Source organism: Ambystoma mexicanum, chromosome 1p (assembly GCF_040938575.1).
Source record: "Ambystoma mexicanum isolate Mex_15411 chromosome 1p, UKY_AmexF1_1, whole genome shotgun sequence".
NCBI classification, from domain to species: domain Eukaryota; kingdom Metazoa; phylum Chordata; class Amphibia; order Caudata; family Ambystomatidae; genus Ambystoma; species Ambystoma mexicanum.
Window position 1 is genome coordinate 7,107,112 of NC_090921.1, and position 18,696 is coordinate 7,125,807.

An 18,696-nucleotide genomic window follows, 5' to 3' on the forward strand; every position below is an offset into this window, starting at 1 on the left:
GTGTTGTGGCTTTGAAGAGATTTGGAGGGGGTGTCACCAGGACAAGGCAGGGCTGCTTGCCCTTTCTCCTTCACATAAGTGCAAAATCCAGCTGACGTGTCTCTTCCAGGATCATTAACGTTGAATGCTTGACCAGCGCAGAATCGACAGCCTGAAAAGTATCAGAAGATTCCCTAAAAGCACGGGGATATAGCTCAGTGGTAGAGCATTTGACTGCAGATCAAGAGGTCCCTGGTTCAAATCCGGGTGTCCCCTTCGACTTTTCTTAAATTTTAATAATAAATAATTGTTTATTCACAAAGATATGTGTTCCTTTTCTAATTACACTTGCCATCAGTGAACATTTACCCTTCAAGATGCATGATCAAAAAATGTTCTGGTTTCATCCTAGTTAACATATTGCTAACAGCAATTATGCACTTTTTAAAGTGTCCGTTTAGTGTTTTAGCTCCACTTTTGCTGCCTGCTCCTTGAGATCAAGGAACATTTGTATTTACAGAACCCAAGGGTGCTACACACTGTCCACCCCTCACCCCCCACACCTGTACGCAAGCGGGGCACATTCAGATTGAAATTGGCCCCCAGGAGCCCTAACAAATGTTGTCCCGGTGTTGTATGCTATCCTGCATCCCCATGGTAGCTTGTGGGATACATTGTTTGGAAATCTCCGGAGCCACGCTCACTTGGATACCCCGCCCCATACAACACCGGCCCTGTGAGCGAGCACTAAAGCTGCTCTTTGTTATGCAAAGTGCCTGATTGTCAGCAAGGAGGGCTTGGGTGTTGTGGCTTTGAAGAGATTTGGAGGGGGTGTCACCAGGACAAGGCAGGGCTGCTCGCCCTTTCTCCTTCACATAAGTGCTAAATCCAGCTGACGTGTCTCTTCCAGGATCATTAACGTTGAATGCTTGACCAGCGCAGAATCGACAGCCTGAAAAGTATCAGAAGATGCGCTGAAAGCACGGGGATATAGCTCAGTGGTAGAGCATTTGACTGCAGATCAAGAGGTCCCTGGTTCAAATCCGGGTGTCCCCTTCGACTTTTCTTAAATTTTAATAATAAATAATTGTTTATTCACAAAGATATGTGTTCCTTTTCTAATTACACTTGGCATCAGTGAACATTTACGCTTCAAGATGCATGATCAAAAAGTGTTCTGGTTTCATCCTAGTTAACATCTTGCGGACAGCAATTATGCACTTTTTAAAGTGTCCGTTTAGTGTTTTAGCTCCACTTTTGCTGCCTGCTCCTTGAGATCAAGGAACATTTGTATTTACAGAACCCAAGGGTGCTACATACTGTCCACCCCTCACCCCCCACACCTGTAAGCAAGCGGGGCACATTCAGATTGAAATTGGCCCCCAGGAGCCCTAACAAATGTTGTCCCGGTGTTTTATGCTATCCTGCATCCCCATGGTAGCTTGTGGGATACATTGTTTGGAAATCTCCGGAGCCACGCTCACTTGGATACCCCGCCCCATACAACACCGGCCCTGTGAGCGAGCACTAAAGCTGCTCTTTGTTATGCAAAGTGCCTGATTGTCAGCAAGGAGGGCTTGGGTGTTGTGGCTTTGAAGAGATTTGGAGGGGGTGTCACCAGGACAAGGCAGGGCTGCTCGCCCTTTCTCCTTCACATAAGTGCAAAATCCAGCTGACGTGTCTCTTCCAGGATCATTAACGTTGAATGCTTGACCAGTGCAGAATCGACAGCCTGAAAAGTATCAGAAGATTCGCTAAAAGCACGGGGATATAGCTCAGTGGTAGAGCATTTGACTGCAGATCAAGAGGTCCCTGGTTCAAATCCGGGTGTCCCCTTCGACTTTTCTTAAATTTTAATAATAAATAATTGTTTATTCACAAAGATATGTGTTCCTTTTCTCATTACACTTGGCATCAGTGAACATTTACGCTTCAAGATGCATGATCAAAAAGTGTTCTGGTTTCATCCTAGTTAACATCTTGCGGACAGCAATTATGCACTTTTTAAAGTGTCCGTTTAGTGTTTTAGCTCCACTTTTGCTGCCTGCTCCTTGAGATCAAGGAACATTTGTATTTACAGAACCCAAGGGTGCTACACACTGTCCACCCCTCATCCCCCACACCTGTAAGCAAGCGGGGCACATTCAGATTGAAATTGGCCCCCAGGAGCCCTAACAAATGTTGTCCCAGTGTTGTACGCTATCCTGCATCACCCATGGTAGCTTGTGGGATACATTGTTTGGCAATCTCCGGAGCCACGCTCACTTGGATACCCCGCCCCATACAACACCGGCCCTGTGTGCGAGCACTGAACCCGCTCTTTGTTATGCAAAGTGCCTGATTGTCAGCAAGGAGGGCTTGGGCGTTGTGGCTACTTTGAAGAGATTTGGAGGGGGTGTCACCAGGACAAGGCAGGGCTGCTCGCCCTTTCTCCTTCACATAAGTGCTAAATCCAGCTGACGTGTCTCTTCCAGGATCATTAACGTTGAATGCTTGACCAGCGCAGAATCGACAGCCTGAAAAGTATCAGAAGATTCCCTAAAAGCGCGGGGGTATAGCTCAGTGGTAGAGCATTTGACTGCAGATCAAGAGGTCCCTGGTTCAAATCTGGGTGTCCCCTTCTACTTTTCTTAAATTTTAATAATAAATAATTGTTTATTCACAAAGATATGTGTTCCTTTTCTAATTACACTTGGCATCAGTGAACATTTACCCTTCAAGATGCATGATCAAAAAGTGTTCTGGTTTCATCCTAGTTAACATATTGCTAACAGCAATTATGCACTTTTTAAAGTGTCCGTTTAGTGTTTTAGCTCCACTTTTGCTGCCTGCTCCTTGAGATCAAGGAACATTTGTATTTACAGAACCCAAGGGTGCTACACACTATCCACCCCTCACCCCCCACACCTGTAAGCAAGCGGGGCACATTCAGATTGAAATTGGCCCCCAGGAGCCCTAACAAATGTTGTCCCGGTGTTGTATGCTATCCTGCATCCCCATGGTAGCTTGTGGGATACATTGTTTGGAAATCTCCGGAGCCACGCTCACTTGGATACCCCGCCCCATACAACACCGGCCCTGTGAGCGAGCACTAAAGCTGCTCTTTGTTATGCAAAGTGCCTGATTGTCAGCAAGGAGGGCTTGGTTGTTGTGGCTTTGAATAGATTTGGAGCGGGTGTCACCAGGACAAGGCAGGGCTGCTCGCCCTTTCTCCTTCACATAAGTGCAAAATCCAGCTGACGTTTCTCTTCCAGGATCATTAACGTTGAATGCTTGACCAGTGCAGAATCGACAGCCTGAAAAGTATCAGAAGATTCGCTAAAAGCACGGGGATATAGTTCAGTGGTAGAGCATTTGACTGCAGATCAAGAGGTCCCTGGTTCAAATCCGGGTGTCCCCTTGGACTTTTCTTAAATTTTAATAATAAATAATTGTTTATTCACAAAGATATGTGTTCCTTTTCTAATTACACTTGGCATCAGTGAACATTTACGCTTCAAGATGCATGATCAAAAAGTGTTCTGGTTTCATCCTAGTTAACATCTTGCGGACAGCAATTATGCACTTTTTAAAGTGTCCGTTTAGTGTTTTAGCTCCACTTTTGCTGCCTGCTCCTTGAGATCAAGGAACATTTGTATTTACAGAACCCAAGGGTGCTACACACTGTCCACCCCTCGTCCCCCACACCTGTAAGGAAGCGGGGCACATTCAGATTGAAATTGGCCCCCAGGAGCCCTAACAAATGTTGTCCCAGTGTTGTACGCTATCCTGCATCACCCATGGTAGCTTGTGGGATACATTGTTTGGCAATCTCCGGAGCCACGCTCACTTGGATACCCCGCCCCATACAACACCGGCCCTGTGTGCGAGCACTGAACCCGCTCTTTGTTATGCAAAGTGCCTGATTGTCAGCAAGGAGGGCTTGGGCGTTGTGGCTGCTTTGAAGAGATTTGGAGGGGGTGTCACCAGGACAAGGCAGGGCTGCTCGCCCTTTCTCCTTCACATAAGTGCTAAATCCAGCTGACGTGTCTCTTCCAGGATCATTAACGTTGAATGCTTGACCAGCGCAGAATCGACAGCCTGAAAAGTATCAGAAGATTCGCTAAAAGCACGGGGATATAGCTCAGTGGTAGAGCATTTGACTGCAGATCAAGAGGTCCCTGGTTCAAATCCGGGTGTCCCCTTCGACTTTTCTTAAATTTTAATAATAAATAATTGTTTATTCACAAAGATATGTGTTCCTTTTCTAATTACACTTGGCATCAGTGAACATTTACGCTTCAAGATGCATGATCAAAAAGTGTTCTGGTTTCATCCTAGTTAACATCTTGCGGACAGCAATTATGCACTTTTTAAAGTGTCCGTTTAGTGTTTTAGCTCCACTTTTGCTGCCTGCTCCTTGAGATCAAGGAACATTTGTATTTACAGAACCCAAGGGTGCTACACACTGTCCACCCCTCGTCCCCCACACCTGTAAGGAAGCGGGGCACATTCAGATTGAAATTGGCCCCCAGGAGCCCTAACAAATGTTGTCCCAGTGTTGTACGCTATCCTGCATCACCCATGGTAGCTTGTGGGATACATTGTTTGGCAATCTCCGGAGCCACGCTCACTTGGATACCCCGCCCCATACAACACCGGCCCTGTGTGCGAGCACTGAACCCGCTCTTTGTTATGCAAAGTGCCTGATTGTCAGCAAGGAGGGCTTGGGCGTTGTGGCTGCTTTGAAGAGATTTGGAGGGGGTGTCACCAGGACAAGGCAGGGCTGCTCGCCCTTTCTCCTTCACATAAGTGCTAAATCCAGCTGACGTGTCTCTTCCAGGATCATTAACGTTGAATGCTTGACCAGCGCAGAATCGACAGCCTGAAAAGTATCAGAAGATTCCCTAAAAGCACGGGGATATAGCTCAGTGGTAGAGCATTTGACTGCAGATCAAGAGGTCCCTGGTTCAAATCCGGGTGTCCCCTTCTACTTTTCTTAAATTTTAATAATAAATAATTGTTTATTCACAAAGATATGTGTTCCTTTTCTAATTACACTTGGCATCAGTGAACATTTACCCTTCAAGATGCATGATCAAAAAGTGTTCTGGTTTCATCCTAGTTAACATATTGCTAACAGCAATTATGCACTTTTTAAAGTGTCCGTTTAGTGTTTTAGCTCCACTTTTGCTGCCTGCTCCTTGAGATCAAGGAACATTTGTATTTACAGAACCCAAGGGTGCTACACACTGTCCACCCCTCACCCCCCACACCTGTAAGCAAGCGGGGCACATTCAGATTGAAATTGGCCCCCAGGAGCCCTAACAAATGTTGTCCCGGTGTTGTATGCTATCCTGCATCCCCATGGTAGCTTGTGGGATACATTGTTTGGAAATCTCCGGAGCCACGCTCACTTGGATACCCCGCCCCATACAACACCGGCCCTGTGAGCGAGCACTAAAGCTGCTCTTTGTTATGCAAAGTGCCTGATTGTCAGCAAGGAGGGCTTGGGTGTTGTGGCTTTGAAGAGATTTGGAGGGGGTGTCACCAGGACAAGGCAGGGCTGCTCGCCCTTTCTCCTTCACATAAGTGCTAAATCCAGCTGACGTGTCTCTTCCAGGATCATTAACGTTGAATGCTTGACCAGCGCAGAATCGACAGCCTGAAAAGTATCAGAAGATTCGCTAAAAGCACGGGGATATAGCTCAGTGGTAGAGCATTTGACTACAGATCAAGAGGTCCCTGGTTCAAATCCGGGTGTCCCCTTCGACTTTTCTTAAATTTTAATAATAAATAATTGTTTATTCACAAAGATATGTGTTCCTTTTCTAATTACACTTGGCATCAGTGAACATTTACGCTTCAAGATGCATGATCAAAAAGTGTTCTGGTTTCATCCTAGTTAACATCTTGCGGACAGCAATTATGCACTTTTTAAAGTGTCCGTTTAGTGTTTTAGCTCCACTTTTGCTGCCTGCTCCTTGAGATCAAGGAACATTTGTATTTACAGAACCCAAGGGTGCTACACACTTTCCACCCCTCATCCCCCACACCTGTAAGCAAGCGGGGCACATTCAGATTGAAATTGGCCCCCAGGAGCCCTAACAAATGTTGTCCCAGTGTTGTACGCTATCCTGCATCACCCATGGTAGCTTGTGGGATACACTGTTTGGCAATCTCTGGAGCCACGCTCACTTGGATACCCCGCCCCATACAACACCGGCCCTGTGTGCGAGCACTGAACCCGCTCTTTGTTATGCAAAGTGCCTGATTGTCAGCAAGGAGGGCTTGGGCGTTGTGGCTGCTTTGAAGAGATTTGGAGGGGGTGTCACCAGGACAAGGCAGGGCTGCTTGCCCTTTCTCCTTCACATAAGTGCTAAATCCAGCTGACGTGTCTCTTCCAGGATCATTAATGTTGAATGCTTGACCAGCGCAGAATCGACAGCCTGAAAAGTATCAGAAGATTCCCTAAAAGCACGGGGATATAGCTCAGTGGTAGAGCATTTGACTGCAGATCAAGAGGTCCCTGGGTCAAATCCGGGTGTCCCCTTCTACTTTTCTTAAATTTTAATAATAAATAATTGTTTATTCACAAAGATATGTGTTCCTTTTCTAATTACACTTGGCATCAGTGAACATTTACCCTTCAAGATGCATGATCAAAAAGTGTTCTGGTTTCATCCTAGTTAACATATTGCTAACAGCAATTATGCACTTTTTAAAGTGTCCGTTTAGTGTTTTAGCTCCACTTTTGCTGCCTGCTCCTTGAGATCAAGGAACATTTGTATTTACAGAACCCAAGGGTGCTACACACTTTCCACCCCTCATCCCCCACACCTGTAAGCAAGCGGGGCACATTCAGATTGAAATTGGCCCCCAGGAGCCCTAACAAATGTTGTCCCAGTGTTGTACGCTATCCTGCATCACCCATGGTAGCTTGTGGGATACACTGTTTGGCAATCTCTGGAGCCACGCTCACTTGGATACCCCGCCCCATACAACACCGGCCCTGTGTGCGAGCACTGAACCCGCTCTTTGTTATGCAAAGTGCCTGATTGTCAGCAAGGAGGGCTTGGGCGTTGTGGCTGCTTTGAAGAGATTTGGAGGGGGTGTCACCAGGACAAGGCAGGGCTGCTTGCCCTTTCTCCTTCACATAAGTGCTAAATCCAGCTGACGTGTCTCTTCCAGGATCATTAATGTTGAATGCTTGACCAGCGCAGAATCGACAGCCTGAAAAGTATCAGAAGATTCCCTAAAAGCACGGGGATATAGCTCAGTGGTAGAGCATTTGACTGCAGATCAAGAGGTCCCTGGGTCAAATCCGGGTGTCCCCTTCTACTTTTCTTAAATTTTAATAATAAATAATTGTTTATTCACAAAGATATGTGTTCCTTTTCTAATTACACTTGGCATCAGTGAACATTTACCCTTCAAGATGCATGATCAAAAAGTGTTCTGGTTTCATCCTAGTTAACATATTGCTAACAGCAATTATGCACTTTTTAAAGTGTCCGTTTAGTGTTTTAGCTCCACTTTTGCTGCCTGCTCCTTGAGATCAAGGAACATTTGTATTTACAGAACCCAAGGGTGCTACACACTGTCCACCCCTCACCCCCCACACCTGTAAGCAAGCGGGGCACATTCAGATTGAAATTGGCCCCCAGGAGCCCTAACAAATGTTGTCCCGGTGTTGTATGCTATCCTGCATCCCCATGGTAGCTTGTGGGATACATTGTTTGGAAATCTCCGGAGCCACGCTCACTTGGATACCCCGCCCCATACAACACCGGCCCTGTGAGCGAGCACTAAAGCTGCTCTTTGTTATGCAAAGTGCCTGATTGTCAGCAAGGAGGGCTTGGGTGTTGTGGCTTTGAAGAGATTTGGAGGGGGTGTCACCAGGACAAGGCAGGGCTGCTCGCCCTTTCTCCTTCACATAAGTGCTAAATCCAGCTGACGTGTCTCTTCCAGGATCATTAACGTTGAATGCTTGACCAGCGCAGAATCGACAGCCTGAAAAGTATCAGAAGATTCGCTAAAAGCACGGGGATATAGCTCAGTGGTAGAGCATTTGACTGCAGATCAAGAGGTCCCTGGTTCAAATCCGGGTGTCCCCTTCGACTTTTCTTAAATTTTAATAATAAATAATTGTTTATTCACAAAGATATGTGTTCCTTTTCTAATTACACTTGGCATCAGTGAACATTTACGCTTCAAGATGCATGATCAAAAAGTGTTCTGGTTTCATCCTAGTTAACATCTTGCGGACAGCAATTATGCACTTTTTAAAGTGTCCGTTTAGTGTTTTAGCTCCACTTTTGCTGCCTGCTCCTTGAGATCAAGGAACATTTGTATTTACAGAACCCAAGGGTGCTACACACTGTCCACCCCTCACCCCCCACACCTGTAAGCAAGCGGGGCACATTCAGATTGAAATTGGCCCCCAGGAGCCCTAACAAATGTTGTCCCGGTGTTGTATGCTATCCTGCATCCCCATGGTAGCTTGTGGGATACATTGTTTGGAAATCTCTGGAGCCACGCTCACTTGGATACCCCGCCCCATACAACACCGGCCCTGTGTGCGAGCACTGAACCCGCTCTTTGTTATGCAAAGTGCCTGATTGTCAGCAAGGAGGGCTTGGGTGTTGTGGCTTTGAAGAGATTTGGAGGGGGTGTCACCAGGACAAGGCAGGGCTGCTTGCCCTTTCTCCTTCACATAAGTGCAAAATCCAGCTGACGTGTCTCTTCCAGGATCATTAACGTTGAATGCTTGACCAGCGCAGAATCGACAGCCTGAAAAGTATCAGAAGATTCCCTAAAATCACGGGGATATAGCTCAGTGGTAGAGCATTTGACTGCAGATCAAGAGGTCCCTGGTTCAAATCCGGGTGTCCCCTTCGACTTTTCTTAAATTTTAATAATAAATAATTGTTTATTCACAAAGATATGTGTTCCTTTTCTAATTACACTTGCCATCAGTGAACATTTACCCTTCAAGATGCATGATCAAAAAGTGTTCTGGTTTCATCCTAGTTAACATATTGCTAACAGCAATTATGCACTTTTTAAAGTGTCCGTTTAGTGTTTTAGCTCCACTTTTGCTGCCTGCTCCTTGAGATCAAGGAACATTTGTATTTACAGAACCCAAGGGTGCTACACACTGTCCACCCCTCACCCCCCACACCTGTAAGCAAGCGGGGCACATTCAGATTGAAATTGGCCCCCAGGAGCCCTAACAAATGTTGTCCCGGTGTTGTATGCTATCCTGCATCCCCATGGTAGCTTGTGGGATACATTGTTTGGAAATCTCCGGAGCCACGCTCACTTGGATACCCCGCCCCATACAACACCGGCCCTGTGAGCGAGCACTAAAGCTGCTCTTTGTTATGCAAAGTGCCTGATTGTCAGCAAGGAGGGCTTGGGTGTTGTGGCTTTGAAGAGATTTGGAGGGGGTGTCACCAGGACAAGGCAGGGCTGCTCGCCCTTTCTCCTTCACATAAGTGCTAAATCCAGCTGACGTGTCTCTTCCAGGATCATTAACGTTGAATGCTTGACCAGCGCAGAATCGACAGCCTGAAAAGTATCAGAAGATTCGCTAAAAGCACGGGGATATAGCTCAGTGGTAGAGCATTTGACTGCAGATCAAGAGGTCCCTGGTTCAAATCCGGGTGTCCCCTTCGACTTTTCTTAAATTTTAATAATAAATAATTGTTTATTCACAAAGATATGTGTTCCTTTTCTAATTACACTTGGCATCAGTGAACATTTACGCTTCAAGATGCATGATCAAAAAGTGTTCTGGTTTCATCCTAGTTAACATCTTGCAGACAGCAATTATGCACTTTTTAAAGTGTCCGTTTAGTGTTTTAGCTCCACTTTTGCTGCCTGCTCCTTGAGATCAAGGAACATTTGTATTTACAGAACCCAAGGGTGCTACATACTGTCCACCCCTCACCCCCCACACCTGTAAGCAAGCGGGGCACATTCAGATTGAAATTGGCCCCCAGGAGCCCTAACAAATGTTGTCCCGGTGTTTTATGCTATCCTGCATCCCCATGGTAGCTTGTGGGATACATTGTTTGGAAATCTCCGGAGCCACGCTCACTTGGATACCCCGCCCCATACAATACCGGCCCTGTGAGCGAGCACTAAAGCTGCTCTTTGTTATGCAAAGTGCCTGATTGTCAGCAAGGAGGGCTTGGGTGTTGTGGCTTTGAAGAGATTTGGAGGGGGTGTCACCAGGACAAGGCAGGGCTGCTCGCCCTTTCTCCTTCACATAAGTGCAAAATCCAGCTGACGGTTCTCTTCCAGGATCATTAACGTTGAATGCTTGACCAGCGCAGAATCGACAGCCTGAAAAGTATCAGAAGATTTGCTAAAAGCACGGGGATATAGCTCAGTGGTAGAGCATTTGACTGCAGATCAAGAGGTCCCTGGTTCTAATCCGGGTGTCCCCTTCGACTTTTCTTAAATTTTAATAATAAATAATTGTTTATTCACAAAGATATGTGTTCCTTTTCTAATTACACTTGGCATCAGTGAACATTTACCCTTCAAGATGCATGATCAAAAAGTGTTCTGGTTTCATCCTAGTTAACATATTGCTAACAGCAATTATGCACTTTTTAAAGTGTCCGTTTAGTGTTTTAGCTCCACTTTTGCTGCCTGCTCCTTGAGATCAAGGAACATTTGTATTTACAGAACCCAAGGGTGCTACACACTGTCCACCCCTCACCCCCCACACCTGTAAGCAAGCGGGGCACATTCAGATTGAAATTGGCCCCCAGGAGCCCTAACAAATGTTGTCCCGGTGTTGTATGCTATCCTGCATCCCCATGGTAGCTTGTGGGATACATTGTTTGGAAATCTCCGGAGCCACGCTCACTTGGATACCCCGCCCCATACAACACCGGCCCTGTGTGCGAGCACTGAACCCGCTCTTTGTTATGCAAAGTGCCTGATTGTCAGCAAGGAGGGCTTGGGTGTTGTGGCTTTGAAGAGATTTGGAGGGGGTGTCACCAGGACAAGGCAGGGCTGCTTGCCCTTTCTCCTTCACATAAGTGCAAAATCCAGCTGACGTGTCTCTTCCAGGATCATTAACGTTGAATGCTTGACCAGCGCAGAATCGACAGCCTGAAAAGTATCAGAAGATTCCCTAAAAGCACGGGGATATAGCTCAGTGGTAGAGCATTTGACTGCAGATCAAGAGGTCCCTGGTTCAAATCCGGGTGTCCCCTTCGACTTTTCTTAAATTTTAATAATAAATAATTGTTTATTCACAAAGATATGTGTTCCTTTTCTAATTACACTTGCCATCAGTGAACATTTACCCTTCAAGATGCATGATCAAAAAATGTTCTGGTTTCATCCTAGTTAACATATTGCTAACAGCAATTATGCACTTTTTAAAGTGTCCGTTTAGTGTTTTAGCTCCACTTTTGCTGCCTGCTCCTTGAGATCAAGGAACATTTGTATTTACAGAACCCAAGGGTGCTACACACTGTCCACCCCTCACCCCCCACACCTGTACGCAAGCGGGGCACATTCAGATTGAAATTGGCCCCCAGGAGCCCTAACAAATGTTGTCCCGGTGTTGTATGCTATCCTGCATCCCCATGGTAGCTTGTGGGATACATTGTTTGGAAATCTCCGGAGCCACGCTCACTTGGATACCCCGCCCCATACAACACCGGCCCTGTGAGCGAGCACTAAAGCTGCTCTTTGTTATGCAAAGTGCCTGATTGTCAGCAAGGAGGGCTTGGGTGTTGTGGCTTTGAAGAGATTTGGAGGGGGTGTCACCAGGACAAGGCAGGGCTGCTCGCCCTTTCTCCTTCACATAAGTGCTAAATCCAGCTGACGTGTCTCTTCCAGGATCATTAACGTTGAATGCTTGACCAGCGCAGAATCGACAGCCTGAAAAGTATCAGAAGATGCGCTGAAAGCACGGGGATATAGCTCAGTGGTAGAGCATTTGACTGCAGATCAAGAGGTCCCTGGTTCAAATCCGGGTGTCCCCTTCGACTTTTCTTAAATTTTAATAATAAATAATTGTTTATTCACAAAGATATGTGTTCCTTTTCTAATTACACTTGGCATCAGTGAACATTTACGCTTCAAGATGCATGATCAAAAAGTGTTCTGGTTTCATCCTAGTTAACATCTTGCGGACAGCAATTATGCACTTTTTAAAGTGTCCGTTTAGTGTTTTAGCTCCACTTTTGCTGCCTGCTCCTTGAGATCAAGGAACATTTGTATTTACAGAACCCAAGGGTGCTACATACTGTCCACCCCTCACCCCCCACACCTGTAAGCAAGCGGGGCACATTCAGATTGAAATTGGCCCCCAGGAGCCCTAACAAATGTTGTCCCGGTGTTTTATGCTATCCTGCATCCCCATGGTAGCTTGTGGGATACATTGTTTGGAAATCTCCGGAGCCACGCTCACTTGGATACCCCGCCCCATACAACACCGGCCCTGTGAGCGAGCACTAAAGCTGCTCTTTGTTATGCAAAGTGCCTGATTGTCAGCAAGGAGGGCTTGGGTGTTGTGGCTTTGAAGAGATTTGGAGGGGGTGTCACCAGGACAAGGCAGGGCTGCTCGCCCTTTCTCCTTCACATAGTGCAAAATCCAGCTGACGTGTCTCTTCCAGGATCATTAACGTTGAATGCTTGACCAGTGCAGAATCGACAGCCTGAAAAGTATCAGAAGATTCGCTAAAAGCACGGGGATATAGCTCAGTGGTAGAGCATTTGACTGCAGATCAAGAGGTCCCTGGTTCAAATCCGGGTGTCCCCTTCGACTTTTCTTAAATTTTAATAATAAATAATTGTTTATTCACAAAGATATGTGTTCCTTTTCTCATTACACTTGGCATCAGTGAACATTTACGCTTCAAGATGCATGATCAAAAAGTGTTCTGGTTTCATCCTAGTTAACATCTTGCGGACAGCAATTATGCACTTTTTAAAGTGTCCGTTTAGTGTTTTAGCTCCACTTTTGCTGCCTGCTCCTTGAGATCAAGGAACATTTGTATTTACAGAACCCAAGGGTGCTACACACTGTCCACCCCTCATCCCCCACACCTGTAAGCAAGCGGGGCACATTCAGATTGAAATTGGCCCCCAGGAGCCCTAACAAATGTTGTCCCAGTGTTGTACGCTATCCTGCATCACCCATGGTAGCTTGTGGGATACATTGTTTGGCAATCTCCGGAGCCACGCTCACTTGGATACCCCGCCCCATACAACACCGGCCCTGTGTGCGAGCACTGAACCCGCTCTTTGTTATGCAAAGTGCCTGATTGTCAGCAAGGAGGGCTTGGGCGTTGTGGCTACTTTGAAGAGATTTGGAGGGGGTGTCACCAGGACAAGGCAGGGCTGCTCGCCCTTTCTCCTTCACATAAGTGCTAAATCCAGCTGACGTGTCTCTTCCAGGATCATTAACGTTGAATGCTTGACCAGCGCAGAATCGACAGCCTGAAAAGTATCAGAAGATTCCCTAAAAGCGCGGGGGTATAGCTCAGTGGTAGAGCATTTGACTGCAGATCAAGAGGTCCCTGGTTCAAATCTGGGTGTCCCCTTCTACTTTTCTTAAATTTTAATAATAAATAATTGTTTATTCACAAAGATATGTGTTCCTTTTCTAATTACACTTGGCATCAGTGAACATTTACCCTTCAAGATGCATGATCAAAAAGTGTTCTGGTTTCATCCTAGTTAACATATTGCTAACAGCAATTATGCACTTTTTAAAGTGTCCGTTTAGTGTTTTAGCTCCACTTTTGCTGCCTGCTCCTTGAGATCAAGGAACATTTGTATTTACAGAACCCAAGGGTGCTACACACTATCCACCCCTCACCCCCCACACCTGTAAGCAAGCGGGGCACATTCAGATTGAAATTGGCCCCCAGGAGCCCTAACAAATGTTGTCCCGGTGTTGTATGCTATCCTGCATCCCCATGGTAGCTTGTGGGATACATTGTTTGGAAATCTCCGGAGCCACGCTCACTTGGATACCCCGCCCCATACAACACCGGCCCTGTGAGCGAGCACTAAAGCTGCTCTTTGTTATGCAAAGTGCCTGATTGTCAGCAAGGAGGGCTTGGTTGTTGTGGCTTTGAATAGATTTGGAGCGGGTGTCACCAGGACAAGGCAGGGCTGCTCGCCCTTTCTCCTTCACATAAGTGCAAAATCCAGCTGACGTTTCTCTTCCAGGATCATTAACGTTGAATGCTTGACCAGTGCAGAATCGACAGCCTGAAAAGTATCAGAAGATTCGCTAAAAGCACGGGGATATAGTTCAGTGGTAGAGCATTTGACTGCAGATCAAGAGGTCCCTGGTTCAAATCCGGGTGTCCCCTTGGACTTTTCTTAAATTTTAATAATAAATAATTGTTTATTCACAAAGATATGTGTTCCTTTTCTAATTACACTTGGCATCAGTGAACATTTACGCTTCAAGATGCATGATCAAAAAGTGTTCTGGTTTCATCCTAGTTAACATCTTGCGGACAGCAATTATGCACTTTTTAAAGTGTCCGTTTAGTGTTTTAGCTCCACTTTTGCTGCCTGCTCCTTGAGATCAAGGAACATTTGTATTTACAGAACCCAAGGGTGCTACACACTGTCCACCCCTCGTCCCCCACACCTGTAAGGAAGCGGGGCACATTCAGATTGAAATTGGCCCCCAGGAGCCCTAACAAATGTTGTCCCAGTGTTGTACGCTATCCTGCATCACCCATGGTAGCTTGTGGGATACATTGTTTGGCAATCTCCGGAGCCACGCTCACTTGGATACCCCGCCCCATACAACACCGGCCCTGTGTGCGAGCACTGAACCCGCTCTTTGTTATGCAAAGTGCCTGATTGTCAGCAAGGAGGGCTTGGGCGTTGTGGCTGCTTTGAAGAGATTTGGAGGGGGTGTCACCAGGACAAGGCAGGGCTGCTCGCCCTTTCTCCTTCACATAAGTGCTAAATCCAGCTGACGTGTCTCTTCCAGGATCATTAACGTTGAATGCTTGACCAGCGCAGAATCGACAGCCTGAAAAGTATCAGAAGATTCGCTAAAAGCACGGGGATATAGCTCAGTGGTAGAGCATTTGACTGCAGATCAAGAGGTCCCTGGTTCAAATCCGGATGTCCCCTTCGACTTTTCTTAAATTTTAATAATAAATAATTGTTTATTCACAAAGATATGTGTTCCTTTTCTAATTACACTTGGCATCAGTGAACATTTACGCTTCAAGATGCATGATCAAAAAGTGTTCTGGTTTCATCCTAGTTAACATCTTGCGGACAGCAATTATGCACTTTTTAAAGTGTCCGTTTAGTGTTTTAGCTCCACTTTTGCTGCCTGCTCCTTGAGATCAAGGAACATTTGTATTTACAGAACCCAAGGGTGCTACACACTGTCCACCCCTCGTCCCCCACACCTGTAAGGAAGCGGGGCACATTCAGATTGAAATTGGCCCCCAGGAGCCCTAACAAATGTTGTCCCAGTGTTGTACGCTATCCTGCATCACCCATGGTAGCTTGTGGGATACATTGTTTGGCAATCTCCGGAGCCACGCTCACTTGGATACCCCGCCCCATACAACACCGGCCCTGTGTGCGAGCACTGAACCCGCTCTTTGTTATGCAAAGTGCCTGATTGTCAGCAAGGAGGGCTTGGGCGTTGTGGCTGCTTTGAAGAGATTTGGAGGGGGTGTCACCAGGACAAGGCAGGGCTGCTCGCCCTTTCTCCTTCACATAAGTGCTAAATCCAGCTGACGTGTCTCTTCCAGGATCATTAACGTTGAATGCTTGACCAGCGCAGAATCGACAGCCTGAAAAGTATCAGAAGATTCCCTAAAAGCACGGGGATATAGCTCAGTGGTAGAGCATTTGACTGCAGATCAAGAGGTCCCTGGTTCAAATCCGGGTGTCCCCTTCTACTTTTCTTAAATTTTAATAATAAATAATTGTTTATTCACAAAGATATGTGTTCCTTTTCTAATTACACTTGGCATCAGTGAACATTTACCCTTCAAGATGCATGATCAAAAAGTGTTCTGGTTTCATCCTAGTTAACATATTGCTAACAGCAATTATGCACTTTTTAAAGTGTCCGTTTAGTGTTTTAGCTCCACTTTTGCTGCCTGCTCCTTGAGATCAAGGAACATTTGTATTTACAGAACCCAAGGGTGCTACACACTGTCCACCCCTCACCCCCCACACCTGTAAGCAAGCGGGGCACATTCAGATTGAAATTGGCCCCCAGGAGCCCTAACAAATGTTGTCCCGGTGTTGTATGCTATCCTGCATCCCCATGGTAGCTTGTGGGATACATTGTTTGGAAATCTCCGGAGCCACGCTCACTTGGATACCCCGCCCCATACAACACCGGCCCTGTGAGCGAGCACTAAAGCTGCTCTTTGTTATGCAAAGTGCCTGATTGTCAGCAAGGAGGGCTTGGGTGTTGTGGCTTTGAAGAGATTTGGAGGGGGTGTCACCAGGACAAGGCAGGGCTGCTCGCCCTTTCTCCTTCACATAAGTGCTAAATCCAGCTGACGTGTCTCTTCCAGGATCATTAACGTTGAATGCTTGACCAGCGCAGAATCGACAGCCTGAAAAGTATCAGAAGATTCGCTAAAAGCACGGGGATATAGCTCAGTGGTAGAGCATTTGACTGCAGATCAAGAGGTCCCTGGTTCAAATCCGGGTGTCCCCTTCGACTTTTCTTAAATTTTAATAATAAATAATTGTTTATTCACAAAGATATGTGTTCCTTTTCTAATTACACTTGGCATCAGTGAACATTTACGCTTCAAGATGCATGATCAAAAAGTGTTCTGGTTTCATCCTAGTTAACATCTTGCGGACAGCAATTATGCACTTTTTAAAGTGTCCGTTTAGTGTTTTAGCTCCACTTTTGCTGCCTGCTCCTTGAGATCAAGGAACATTTGTATTTACAGAACCCAAGGGTGCTACACACTTTCCACCCCTCATCCCCCACACCTGTAAGCAAGCGGGGCACATTCAGATTGAAATTGGCCCCCAGGAGCCCTAACAAATGTTGTCCCAGTGTTGTACGCTATCCTGCATCACCCATGGTAGCTTGTGGGATACACTGTTTGGCAATCTCTGGAGCCACGCTCACTTGGATACCCCGCCCCATACAACACCGGCCCTGTGTGCGAGCACTGAACCCGCTCTTTGTTATGCAAAGTGCCTGATTGTCAGCAAGGAGGGCTTGGGCGTTGTGGCTGCTTTGAAGAGATTTGGAGGGGGTGTCACCAGGACAAGGCAGGGCTGCTTGCCCTTTCTCCTTCACATAAGTGCTAAATCCAGCTGACGTGTCTCTTCCAGGATCATTAATGTTGAATGCTTGACCAGCGCAGAATCGACAGCCTGAAAAGTATCAGAAGATTCCCTAAAAGCACGGGGATATAGCTCAGTGGTAGAGCATTTGACTGCAGATCAAGAGGTCCCTGGGTCAAATCCGGGTGTCCCCTTCTACCTTTCTTAAATTTTAATAATAAATAATTGTTTATTCACAAAGATATGTGTTCCTTTTCTAATTACACTTGGCATCAGTGAACATTTACCCTTCAAGATGCATGATCAAAAAGTGTTCTGGTTTCATCCTAGTTAACATATTGCTAACAGCAATTATGCACTTTTTAAAGTGTCCGTTTAGTGTTTTAGCTCCACTTTTGCTGCCTGCTCCTTGAGATCAAGGAACATTTGTATTTACAGAACCCAAGGGTGCTACACACTTTCCACCCCTCATCCCCCACACCTGTAAGCAAGCGGGGCACATTCAGATTGAAATTGGCCCCCAGGAGCCCTAACAAATGTTGTCCCAGTGTTGTACGCTATCCTGCATCACCCATGGTAGCTTGTGGGATACACTGTTTGGCAATCTCTGGAGCCACGCTCACTTGGATACCCCGCCCCATACAACACCGGCCCTGTGTGCGAGCACTGAACCCGCTCTTTGTTATGCAAAGTGCCTGATTGTCAGCAAGGAGGGCTTGGGCGTTGTGGCTGCTTTGAAGAGATTTGGAGGGGGTGTCACCAGGACAAGGCAGGGCTGCTTGCCCTTTCTCCTTCACATAAGTGCTAAATCCAGCTGACGTGTCTCTTCCAGGATCATTAATGTTGAATGCTTGACCAGCGCAGAATCGACAGCCTGAAAAGTATCAGAAGATTCCCTAAAAGCACGGGGATATAGCTCAGTGGTAGAGCATTTGACTGCAGATCAAGAGGTCCCTGGGTCAAATCCGGGTGTCCCCTTCTACTTTTCTTAAATTTTAATAATAAATAATTGTTTATTCACAAAGATATGTGTTCCTTTTCTAATTACACTTGGCATCAGTGAACATTTACCCTTCAAGATGCATGATCAAAAAGTGTTCTGGTTTCATCCTAGTTAACATATTGCTAACAGCAATTATGCACTTTTTAAAGTGTCCGTTTAGTGTTTTAGCTCCACTTTTGCTGCCTGCTCCTTGAGATCAAGGAACATTTGTATTTACAGAACCCAAGGGTGCTACACACTGTCCACCCCTCACCCCCCACACCTGTAAGCAAGCGGGGCACATTCAGATTGAAATTGGCCCCCAGGAGCCCTAACAAATGTTGTCCCGGTGTTGTATGCTATCCTGCATCCCCATGGTAGCTTGTGGGATACATTGTTTGGAAATCTCCGGAGCCACGCTCACTTGGATACCCCGCCCCATACAACACCGGCCCTGT

General features: G+C 46.3%; 24 non-coding genes across 24 annotated transcripts; all 24 read left to right on the plus strand.

The window, feature by feature from the left end:
• Window positions 1-183: 183 nt before the first annotated feature.
• Window positions 184-255, plus strand: TRNAC-GCA (transfer RNA cysteine (anticodon GCA)). The gene has a single exon. It is a non-coding gene; the product is annotated as a tRNA-Cys (tRNA).
• Window positions 256-963: 708 nt separating this feature from the next.
• On the plus strand, window positions 964-1,035 carry TRNAC-GCA (transfer RNA cysteine (anticodon GCA)). The gene has a single exon. It is a non-coding gene; the product is annotated as a tRNA-Cys (tRNA).
• A 708-nt stretch (window positions 1,036-1,743) lies between these two features.
• TRNAC-GCA (transfer RNA cysteine (anticodon GCA)) lies at window positions 1,744-1,815 on the plus strand. The gene has a single exon. It is a non-coding gene; the product is annotated as a tRNA-Cys (tRNA).
• Window positions 1,816-2,527: 712 nt separating this feature from the next.
• TRNAC-GCA (transfer RNA cysteine (anticodon GCA)) lies at window positions 2,528-2,599 on the plus strand. The gene has a single exon. It is a non-coding gene; the product is annotated as a tRNA-Cys (tRNA).
• A 708-nt stretch (window positions 2,600-3,307) lies between these two features.
• On the plus strand, window positions 3,308-3,379 carry TRNAC-GCA (transfer RNA cysteine (anticodon GCA)). Its single transcript has one exon. It is a non-coding gene; the product is annotated as a tRNA-Cys (tRNA).
• Window positions 3,380-4,091: 712 nt separating this feature from the next.
• Window positions 4,092-4,163, plus strand: TRNAC-GCA (transfer RNA cysteine (anticodon GCA)). The gene has a single exon. It is a non-coding gene; the product is annotated as a tRNA-Cys (tRNA).
• A 712-nt stretch (window positions 4,164-4,875) lies between these two features.
• TRNAC-GCA (transfer RNA cysteine (anticodon GCA)) lies at window positions 4,876-4,947 on the plus strand. Its single transcript has one exon. It is a non-coding gene; the product is annotated as a tRNA-Cys (tRNA).
• Window positions 4,948-5,655: 708 nt separating this feature from the next.
• TRNAC-ACA (transfer RNA cysteine (anticodon ACA)) lies at window positions 5,656-5,727 on the plus strand. The gene has a single exon. It is a non-coding gene; the product is annotated as a tRNA-Cys (tRNA).
• Window positions 5,728-6,439: 712 nt separating this feature from the next.
• TRNAC-GCA (transfer RNA cysteine (anticodon GCA)) lies at window positions 6,440-6,511 on the plus strand. Its single transcript has one exon. It is a non-coding gene; the product is annotated as a tRNA-Cys (tRNA).
• Window positions 6,512-7,223: 712 nt separating this feature from the next.
• Window positions 7,224-7,295, plus strand: TRNAC-GCA (transfer RNA cysteine (anticodon GCA)). Its single transcript has one exon. It is a non-coding gene; the product is annotated as a tRNA-Cys (tRNA).
• A 708-nt stretch (window positions 7,296-8,003) lies between these two features.
• TRNAC-GCA (transfer RNA cysteine (anticodon GCA)) lies at window positions 8,004-8,075 on the plus strand. Its single transcript has one exon. It is a non-coding gene; the product is annotated as a tRNA-Cys (tRNA).
• Window positions 8,076-8,783: 708 nt separating this feature from the next.
• On the plus strand, window positions 8,784-8,855 carry TRNAC-GCA (transfer RNA cysteine (anticodon GCA)). Its single transcript has one exon. It is a non-coding gene; the product is annotated as a tRNA-Cys (tRNA).
• Window positions 8,856-9,563: 708 nt separating this feature from the next.
• Window positions 9,564-9,635, plus strand: TRNAC-GCA (transfer RNA cysteine (anticodon GCA)). Its single transcript has one exon. It is a non-coding gene; the product is annotated as a tRNA-Cys (tRNA).
• Window positions 9,636-10,343: 708 nt separating this feature from the next.
• TRNAC-GCA (transfer RNA cysteine (anticodon GCA)) lies at window positions 10,344-10,415 on the plus strand. The gene has a single exon. It is a non-coding gene; the product is annotated as a tRNA-Cys (tRNA).
• A 708-nt stretch (window positions 10,416-11,123) lies between these two features.
• Window positions 11,124-11,195, plus strand: TRNAC-GCA (transfer RNA cysteine (anticodon GCA)). Its single transcript has one exon. It is a non-coding gene; the product is annotated as a tRNA-Cys (tRNA).
• Window positions 11,196-11,903: 708 nt separating this feature from the next.
• On the plus strand, window positions 11,904-11,975 carry TRNAC-GCA (transfer RNA cysteine (anticodon GCA)). Its single transcript has one exon. It is a non-coding gene; the product is annotated as a tRNA-Cys (tRNA).
• Window positions 11,976-12,682: 707 nt separating this feature from the next.
• TRNAC-GCA (transfer RNA cysteine (anticodon GCA)) lies at window positions 12,683-12,754 on the plus strand. The gene has a single exon. It is a non-coding gene; the product is annotated as a tRNA-Cys (tRNA).
• A 712-nt stretch (window positions 12,755-13,466) lies between these two features.
• TRNAC-GCA (transfer RNA cysteine (anticodon GCA)) lies at window positions 13,467-13,538 on the plus strand. The gene has a single exon. It is a non-coding gene; the product is annotated as a tRNA-Cys (tRNA).
• A 708-nt stretch (window positions 13,539-14,246) lies between these two features.
• On the plus strand, window positions 14,247-14,318 carry TRNAC-GCA (transfer RNA cysteine (anticodon GCA)). The gene has a single exon. It is a non-coding gene; the product is annotated as a tRNA-Cys (tRNA).
• Window positions 14,319-15,030: 712 nt separating this feature from the next.
• TRNAC-GCA (transfer RNA cysteine (anticodon GCA)) lies at window positions 15,031-15,102 on the plus strand. The gene has a single exon. It is a non-coding gene; the product is annotated as a tRNA-Cys (tRNA).
• Window positions 15,103-15,814: 712 nt separating this feature from the next.
• TRNAC-GCA (transfer RNA cysteine (anticodon GCA)) lies at window positions 15,815-15,886 on the plus strand. Its single transcript has one exon. It is a non-coding gene; the product is annotated as a tRNA-Cys (tRNA).
• Window positions 15,887-16,594: 708 nt separating this feature from the next.
• On the plus strand, window positions 16,595-16,666 carry TRNAC-GCA (transfer RNA cysteine (anticodon GCA)). Its single transcript has one exon. It is a non-coding gene; the product is annotated as a tRNA-Cys (tRNA).
• A 712-nt stretch (window positions 16,667-17,378) lies between these two features.
• On the plus strand, window positions 17,379-17,450 carry TRNAC-GCA (transfer RNA cysteine (anticodon GCA)). Its single transcript has one exon. It is a non-coding gene; the product is annotated as a tRNA-Cys (tRNA).
• A 712-nt stretch (window positions 17,451-18,162) lies between these two features.
• TRNAC-GCA (transfer RNA cysteine (anticodon GCA)) lies at window positions 18,163-18,234 on the plus strand. The gene has a single exon. It is a non-coding gene; the product is annotated as a tRNA-Cys (tRNA).
• The last annotated feature ends 462 nt before the right edge of the window (window positions 18,235-18,696 follow it).